The sequence below is a fragment of the Nilaparvata lugens genome, chromosome 9 (assembly GCF_014356525.2).
Source record: "Nilaparvata lugens isolate BPH chromosome 9, ASM1435652v1, whole genome shotgun sequence".
In the NCBI taxonomy this organism is placed as follows: domain Eukaryota; kingdom Metazoa; phylum Arthropoda; class Insecta; order Hemiptera; family Delphacidae; genus Nilaparvata; species Nilaparvata lugens.
Genome location: NC_052512.1, coordinates 36,857,722 through 36,867,646, shown reverse-complemented (window position 1 = coordinate 36,867,646; position 9,925 = coordinate 36,857,722). Strand labels below are relative to the sequence as shown.

Here is a 9,925-nt window from a genome sequence, read left to right as displayed (position 1 = left end):
TCGAACTTGAAACATTGGGAGTACCTACAGATACAGTTATTGACAATGATGTAGACACTTCAAGGGGAAAGTATCGAGCATTAGTTAGCAATCCAGACCCAAGAATTGCACGAATTATTTACGATGATGAGTCTAGTAAAATTGCTATAAAAAAAATCCTTGATTTATTGACAGGGGAAGATGAATACTTGGAGAAAATTCTTTCTATGAGTATTCCTGATAAAAAGGTAAACATTCATAAAGCGTTATCCATTTTTCTACATATTCTCAATCGAATTGTTCAATTATTAACTTATGCTAAAGAAGCAAATGACCAAAATCTAATTAAAGGTATTGATGAGTCTATTGTATTAGCTCAGGCTACTTTTACTAAATTGATCGACTTGTGTGAATGCTTTAGTAGATCTAGTTCGCCTCATTTTGAAAAACAAAGCAGTCTCAGTACACCCGATTCAAAAATGAATAATCCCACACACGATTCGAATACTAAACTTCATACTTATACAGTAAATCGCTTTATTGCGCAAATTCCTAGTACAAGTAATATGGAACAAAATGTTACTCAGTATTCACAGACAAATGTTACCAATCCTGATATTCAAGTTACTGATTTTGAAAATATAAATAATAGTAATACTGTCTCTATGGTAGAACAGGTACATGCTACAATAAATGAAAACTTGGGTAGGACTGTATTCGGTACGGTAGTGATTTCAATACTAATAGGGTAAACCTAGCAGCCAACTTGTCTTCACCTTTATTTGGTAATTTGTATAATAAATTATCAAATCCTATCGAAGGTCTGATGAAGGAACTTCCGAATACTGACGGATTGAATGTTGATAGTTTGTTGAAATTCATTGAAATATGTTTGAAAATAAAAGAACGATCGAACTTATTAGATCAGCAACTTTTCCATATCATTCACTCTTCTGTTGTAGGGCCTCTCGCCGATCGATTGAATTTAGCTATGAGTACAAATAAGAGTTTTGATGAATTTCATAAGGATATTCTGCAACATTTTATTCCGTCTAGATTGATTTCAATCATTGAAAGAGACCACTATTATCGTTTACAAAGGGCTGGTGAACCCTTGTCTGCTTACATTGTGTCAATCAAAGACGCTAATAAACTACTAAGATTAGAAAAATCTGAGGAAGACGTAGTCAATAATATTTGCTCAGGGTTGAATCCAGAGGAAAGAAATAGACTAGTTTTCCAATCCAAACCAACTAGTTTTAATGACTTAACTTCCATCTCAGTAGTATCTCAAAATATTCAATATGGGGATTTAGAAAGAAATAAATACAATTTTAATACTAATAAAAAGAATCAAAAATCTCCAATGAATGTTGAATTAGCTCAAAGACGTTGTTACAAATGCAACAAAGTAGGTCATCTAGCTCAGTCATGTAGATCCAACATGAATAATTCAAATTTCAGAGGTACAAGCAGTAATTCGAGAAATCATAATCAGAATCACCAAAGATCTAATAATAATTTCACTAGAGATCTATCTAAAATACGTTGCTTTAAATGTAATGAAAGTGGACATTATGCAAACTCTTGTGAAAATAAAAAAGCATGACTAGCTGGGAAACAGTATAAAAAGAAAATATCCAGTAAAAGAAAATTTCAAAACACCAAATACAATCGAAAATTCAATAACCCAAGTAGCAAAACAATATTGTCTTAATATTGGAAGGAATGTTTTCCCAATATTGTTAAATATATTGTAAATGTTGGTCAATGTTGTCAAAATACTCTGACAATATCTTTATGAAACATTTTATATTTTTTCGAAAATATTATAGCAATGTTGGTACATATTGCTAAGATATTTTGACAAAATATTGGAAAATATTGTCACAATATTGAGACAACATTTTTTATAAATATTGTCCCAATATTGTGACAAAAATTATCACAACATTGTTCAATGTGTTATAAATGTTGGTCAATGTTGTCAGAATACTCTGACAATATCTTTATGAAACCTTTAATATTTTTTTGAAAATATTATAGCAATGTTGGTAAATATTGCTATGATATTTTGACAAAATATTGTCACAATATTGAGACAAGATTTTTTAAAAAATATTGTCTCAATATTGTGACAAAAATTATCACAACATTGTTCAATGTGTTGTAAATGTTGGTCAATGTTGTCAGAATACTCTGACAATATCTTTATGAAACCTTCAATATTTTTCCTACGATATTTGAAAATATTGGTTGATGTTGGGAAGATATTTTCCTGAAATATTGAAATATATTAACACAATATTGATATTGAACCGAATATTTCCACAAAACATTGTGGAAAAATTATCTCATAATATTGTGAGAAAATTATTCCACAGTATTGTGAGAAAATTATTCCACAATTTTGTACAAAAATTTTTGACACTATTTTACAATATTGTGAGAACATGAGGGTACAGTTATACTATGTGCAAGCTTGCTCAAATAAGCACTTTCAAGCTGGTACCTAGTGCCAACTTACAGGTGAAAATTTTTTTTTCAAATGGATGAAACACGTTATGATGTGCTCGGAGAGAATGGTACTAACTCTGCATTATTCATGGATCATTTCTATTCTCTCTGTGCATGTCATGAGGTGTTTCTATGCATGTTACCAGATTCTGTTTTTACCTGTAAGTTTTCACTACCAGCTTGAAAGCGCTTATATGAGCAAACTTGCTCATAGTGTAACTGTACCCTCATTACACAATTTAAAAAAATATATTATAAATAGACTACATTTTTGCAATTTTGTAAATTTCAATTAATATTTTCAACAATATTGAGGTTTCAGGGATTGATTATTCAATTAAAAACCGTAATTATAATCAATTACTAATTTATTGTTTATGATATCAGTAAATTGAACATGTAGACACGTTTTATGATCTTTTCTGTCACTACTATTATATTCTTATCTATTCGAGAGGTTCATCTTCACAATCGATGTCGAATATTGTTATTGTAGCTGGTGTTGATGGCTGATTCCTGGAAAAAATGAAAATAATAAAAAAATCAGAAAGAAACTAATTCAAAGCAGAAAATATTTGATCAATTTGTTTTATTAATACTTAATGGTTATAATTGGATATGAAATCATAAACTTGAATTTTTTATTGATAGAAGTTGTAGAGAATCAGATTCTGGAGAAAACGTTGAATGGCGGTGATTGTGTTAAAGTGGCTCAAATTTCAGAAATCCCGATCGGAAGAAGACAAAATAGTCAAACCATAGCACATCTGAATCAGTGTTTAGTCTCTCTATTTTGATCATTTGATAACAATTCCTGAGTCTTGGGTAAGTTTTACACAATCATGCCAATCAACATTCCCTCCAGAATGAAGTTATAGCTAGAGTACCCAATAAAAAAATTGTTGGTTCATGAAAGACAAGGTTATTAAAAACAAGGTTATTCCGATTTGAGGAAACTGAAAGTGATGGGGAACCCGAAAAATAGTACAGATCAGAGATCCCGACTACATTTGAGATCACGACTGGCGCATTGAAAATATTAATCATATTGAGCTTTCATGGCTCATAACATCCACAAGATTGCTTTAATAAAAAAATTATTGATCAATTGAGTTTTACATTTTTACCAATGTTTTACTAATAATATCATGTTTCTGTAATGTTGAAATCAGATCTATTTATTAGATTCAGTCCAAGTAGAAACCAAGTGAAGTGTTCTATTTTGAGAAGTGTAACAAGATTACAACATAAATGATATTATTGTCTTGCTGAAAAGACAAGTGCATGCGCACGGTACTAGAATTTCTGATCTGTAGCACTTTAAAAGGCCGGGACACATATAACCGCACCGAGCCCGTGCCGAGGTACGGCCGAGCTACGTCCGCGACACGGTGATGATAGTAGGAGAACACACATATCCGTGCGACAGCCGAGCGGCAGCAGTGTCTCAGTTCTGTAGTGCTACTGTGGTCTGATTTCTGAATGTGTTAAACTATTGTTAATAATATAACACTATTAAAGCTTGTTACTTGTGAACCTTTTGTCCCGGCCAAAAGTTTACTCTACCCACCCGATTTTCATTTCGTCCCAATATCAGGCAGTTATGGAACAACCTTCTTTTTAATAACCTTGGGTGAAGATGCTTATTCAGGAAACAGCTCAATACAGAGTGAGTAAAAAGTTTGAAAACGGCTTGATACTTTTCATAGAGGTGATTTGATGGTCGGACGTAGGGGATCGTGCTAATATAAAAGTTCCTATACTCAATCATGACATTACAAATTTGGTCTGCTATCTTGGCTCAGTGATATTGAATCCAAGCTCTTTTTTTCGAATGGGAAGATTGTCGTGTTATACATGATTCCAATGCTGTTTTTCAAGAAAAATTGAATTGTAAGATTAATGCTTACATTTTGTCCAACTTGGATTGGGCTTGTGCAAGCCACGTAGCCGCTTTCAACTAGACCTGCTTCAATTCTGCCTTCGGCCAGCACCGGTTTGTAGCAGCTGCTGTAACAATAAAATTTATGAGAACACTAATCCTATCACACATTACTCATTACAATGCGAAAGAAAAGTATAAAGGACAAACAATGTATGAACAAAACTACTTTTTCTAGGTGGGATCGGCTGGAAAGATAAGATGAGGAGGAAGAATATTTTATAAATCATGGTTTATCATGTAATAGGCAGATTTTAGTAAAACATGAACAGGAAAGTGTTTAGAAAAACCGATAAGAAGTCTGGGTGAAATAATTTGAGAGGAAAAAGTGAATCTTTTGAGCATGTTATAAGAAAATTGTAATATTAATGTATTTCCAAAAAATATCCATTATTCAGTAATGGAATCATGCTTTTTATTATGTAGAATTAACGGTGCCCTACAATTAGTAGGCCTAACACCTTGATATTCTAGAAACTCGAAATAGAATGAAATATATTTGGATAAAAGTCCAAAGTTATCTCTAGTTTTCCATATAGTATTTCTTTATTGGAAATTGAAAGCTGGTCTTGTTATGCATGATAGGCCTATCACTTAACTTGCTACCGCAAAGCAAGTAGGCCCCGCCCTCGGAGGTTGAAATGAAGGTAACGATTCTATTCTATTCCAATACGGAATTTCAATATGAAGTGAATGGTGAGAACCTTAAATCAATAGGACAAACTGTTTCAAAGCTATGTGGAGTGTTAATCACAGACTTGTAGCTTACTACAAATCAATTGATATTTCCAATACTAATTAATGATCAGCATTATAATGACCACCTCCCAAATTGAAAAAAATCAACTTAGAGATTCAATATTGCAAATCCTGGATGGAATGCCTTCTTTTTTTATTAAATAGAATAGAATGACTTTTTCATTTTAATGACGTGGCGAAGTTTGGACAGTAATGTCCACTCAACCACGGTGTTTGTGGATGTCATGTTTAATGGCGAAATAAAGTTTTTGAGTCATACAGTGAAGTAGAATTTTCTATTCAAGGGGATTTTGTCCGACTGATATTGATATTGCAAAATTAGAGTTGTTAAAAAATATAAAGCAAGCTACACAGTGAACTTCAAAAGAGAAATTAGCTGAAATCTTACCAATCATAACTTCAGTTATCAGAAGGTCCTTGAAAGGTTTTTCTCTCTCTTATGGTCGTCCTTGCTTTGGATGGTGAGGAAGGGTCACCAGCTTCCCCATGATACTCATGATTGTGCGCCCTTCCGAAGCTTTATCGGCGCATGACGCGACATACGTCTCCTTTGAACAATGAAAAAAATACTTCAGTTGAAGAATAAAATCAAAGTATTCTCAAAGGGATCAAGTATGTCTGATGAATTCATAATGTAACCTTTGATTTTTTGCAATTTCCCAAAAAACTCTATTAAATAAGAGATTATGTATGTGAATCATTTTTGTTCTAAGTGCTAAGTTCGGTTCCATTTAGTGGAATTTATAGGTACGGCAAAAAAAAAATATTGTACTAGGTGTTTGGATTTAGGATTGAATTCGGAAAAAATAATTTTAAAGTTAGTGATTTGAAAAGATTTTGAAACGCTGAACATTTGAAAAAAATTATAGGCTCTGATACTCTTATACCGATGGAAATAAGAGACTAAATAATTTAGTGTCTAATTATTTATTTTTAGCTTGAACCTCCTTATTATCCCCCAGTCATACAATAGCCCACAAATTTGGGTTGGGTTATAAATTATAATTTAGCCCACAAATTTGGGTTGGTTATTATAATTATTTATTATTATAATTATTTATAACCCAACCCAAATTTGTGGGCTATTTATGACTGGGGGAAAATAAGGAGGTTCAAGCTGTAGGTCATATATTACAGCTTACTATAACTATAATGTGTATTCAGGATAGGTAGAATTCAACTGGTCAACCAAAATAAATCAACTAAACCCACCCTTATAGAGAAAAGATAAAACACAAGCTACATATATAATATAATAATGTATATTATTTTCTCCAAGCTACCCTATAGTAGGCTTAATTATACTTTTATCAGTCTAACTGATTCAAACTTCCATAAATTTAGTAATATTATTGTGTACTTACATTGATGATAGAAGATCACGTGACTTCAAAACAAATAAATGCCTGGATAAAACACTGGAAACAGGAAATGTACTCTGTATTCAATACGTGATGAACTGAAACTAACCCTTGCAAGCTTGCGACTGCATTAGACAAGAAGATCAAGTCCAATAACTATATAGCAAAAGGCAAACGCAACTCAAAAAGGCGCGAAAATACTTCGACAAGGAAGGAGTGAGTTTCGAGAGAGAGAGCACGGCCGTGGACAATGGTGAAAGTTAGGCCTACATACTATTACAAAAGAAGGAGCTTGTAGGAGGGGGAGAGACTCAGACAATATACCGTACTAAAAAGTATAGCAATAGAAGACAACCAAGAATATGGCGGAACTGCCGAAAGATCTCGTTGTCCAGTGAGTGATTTATTCATTTATTGTAAAAATATCTGACTGCTAGTCGTTTTTTTCTAAAAGAAAAAAGGGATTTAATAATAAGCAGTTCGTGATGGAAAACAACATTGAAGAATTCAAGAGAAGACATTTGCAGTTGAAAAGAGAAAATACAGCGTAGGGATTACGGATTAGATTAGATTAGATTAGATTAGAGTTCTCTTTATTCATGCAGGCCTATGTTATGTTACAATATAATACACTGCTGGCTTATACACTAATTTAGATTGAATGGCAATATTTCTTATTATTGAACGAATTTTACAAGATATGAAGAATTAATTAATGAGAATAGAGATTGAATGCAATTTTTGAATAACGATAATTGACCGAACGCAGTGAGTTCTATGTTATAACTCGGATTTTCTTTCGTCTGTCTGTATGTAATGCATTTACGGCCAAACAAACGCGTTGATAGAATTCTATGAGATTTGGCAAGAATATTCCTTTCTTACTGCGCGTCGATGTATACACCAACTTACACCTTTGTCTCGATATGGTGTAACTAAAAACTATTTGCACTCAACTTCAAGCCACGAAATAAAATTGTAATTAAGAAAGAAATGTTATTGTGATCATGCTCTGATCTGATCGAATAATAAACACCGATTCTGGTAGAAGTAAGTAAGTATTCCTGAGAAATAAGCGATTCTACTACTGAAAAACTTTCTGTACCGGAATTCTAATATCAAACCTCCATACCTACAATCTGATAATTTCATATTATAATAAGAAAACTATTTTCTTGAGCTTCGTGAAGGCAGTGATAGTTAAGCCAGTTACACACATCGATTTTTGGACGTTTGATTTTTTGCTGTCCTTATGAAATCTACCAGATTAAACGAGACTTGAAACTCTTGAATAGGCTACATTATCTGTTTGCCAAGTTATGCAACTGTCGGAAAAGTATAATTATAAAATAATATCCTCCCCATAATTACGCGACCGGAATAAGATTGATACGATATCAGAGAAAGTGCAAAATGCTAAAACTAAAGAAGTCTTGTAAAATGCTGTGAGACCTCAAAATTAATCTATATGGTTCAAATTAGAAAAGAGATAAAAAAACTAAATTGCCATTCATCCCCATTTAAAAGGATTCTCAACTCCGGCTACGAAATGATCTTGGCAATATAATTTCGCTTGTATTTATGCTAAAAACTAAGCACCTGAATGAAGTGAGTGAGGCGTGAGCTATTTTCTTTCTCCTTCATGTTGTGTAATGAAAAATCATGTTGTATTGTCTCTTGTGTAATAATTATATTTTACAAGCTCATTCCAAGCCTTGAAGAACCAAAGATTCTCTTCAACATCAGTAGCAAGTTCTATTTGCACAAAAGAGGAAAATCTATACAGGTTTATTTCAACATGAAATTCAATAGTGTGTCGTCCAATAAAGTATGTAATGAAAACATTTGTGGTATGTTGGGTGTGCTTTGTAGATGTGAGATTCTCTAAAATTATAATTAGTAGATAACCCGTGTTCCGCAATGGCAGTCTAATTAAAAACTGGACCTACTGAAATATTCAAGAATTCAAAATAGGCCTAAAACCATCCTCGGTAAATTAAGAATAAATATGCAAAATATTTCAAGTCAATCAGCTCAGTAGTTCTGGTGTGATGATACGTCATTCGTGAATTTCCTGTCACCTACGTCTATTAGCCAATATTATTTCCTTAATTAGGCTATAATTTATTATAGATAACTCTAAAACATCAACACAGACAAATTATTATCGTGATTCACATGATACGGAAGATAATTGAATGAAGATCTAGAACTTACATGTAGGCCTACATTATTTTGCTGTAAACTTACTATAATCTTGATACATAGGTACTATACATTACGATAGGAAGAGAGTTATGAGAGTTTCAGCAGCAAATCTTCCAAAAACTAGTGTCACAACCTCTTTCATCTACAAAAAGTGTTACAAAACTGTAGTGTGTTCTGTAAAATGTTATTGCCTTTCTATTATATTTGCGACACGTTTCCTACAATCAAACTTCTATATTATGCATTTATAATATTTCAAACGTTAATTCATTCTTCAGAAGTTCATATTTCTTAACATTTATTATGTTTCTATAAGAGAAACTATGGAATATTATAGAAACTTATAGAAGATTAGAAAAATCTATGCAATACAGGTATGACTCATCCAATTCAGGTATTAACGGTTGATATAAGTGAACAGTTCACTCACAACTCAGATTACGAAGTGACAGTGAACTCTATACTAAATAGGCTATGTATCGTTCATGTACTATAGCCTACTTCAAATTATGGAACAGTACTGCGATGTACTCGAAACGAAGAAGCAGTATTGGGCTACAGTTTAGAATTTAGTTTTCAGTAGGCTACCTGCCAGCAAAGACAAGAAGATTCTCAGCCAAAAATCCAGTTATATAGTGGTGTGTCTCACTCTTTTGAATTCTGATCTATTGATGCGAATTGGAATCATTGTCTACTTTTCAACTTTTTCTATCCAGAAAGGTTTAGAAGGTCCCTGCTTTGTAAATACTGTACTGCAGCTATAGTTGAATAGCTTTAGTTATACATACTAGGGATAGTGGGCAGTTGGATGAGTACTTATATATACAGGACAAAACATCTTCTCTCGCTTTCTCTATCACTTCTCTCTCTCTCTCCTCCCCTCTTGCTTATTCACCCGCTCTCTCTCCCGCTTACTCACTCACTCAATCTCTCACTCACTCACTCTCTCTCTCACACACACTCTCACTCTCTCTCTCTTTCTGTCTCTTTTAATTATTTTTTTTAATTAATTTTTTATACTTTGTAAAATTTGTTCAATAATTAGCATTACCGTAAATTTATGTATAAGCCAGTAAATATTGTAACATACATAAATAAATAACTCTAATCTAATCCAATCTCTCTCTTTCACTCTCTCTCTCTCTCTTTCACTCTCTCT

At 32.8% G+C, this 9,925-nt stretch overlaps 1 long non-coding RNA gene across 1 annotated transcript; it reads right to left on the bottom strand.

Moving 5' to 3' along the window:
- Window positions 1-2,846: 2,846 nt before the first annotated feature.
- Window positions 2,847-7,053, bottom strand: LOC120353129. Its single transcript, XR_005572197.1, has 4 exons — window positions 6,562-7,053; window positions 5,586-5,745; window positions 4,407-4,506; window positions 2,847-3,012 (listed from the first exon to the last, which is right to left on the bottom strand). It is a non-coding gene; the product is annotated as an uncharacterized LOC120353129 (long non-coding RNA).
- Window positions 7,054-9,925: the final 2,872 nt, after the last annotated feature.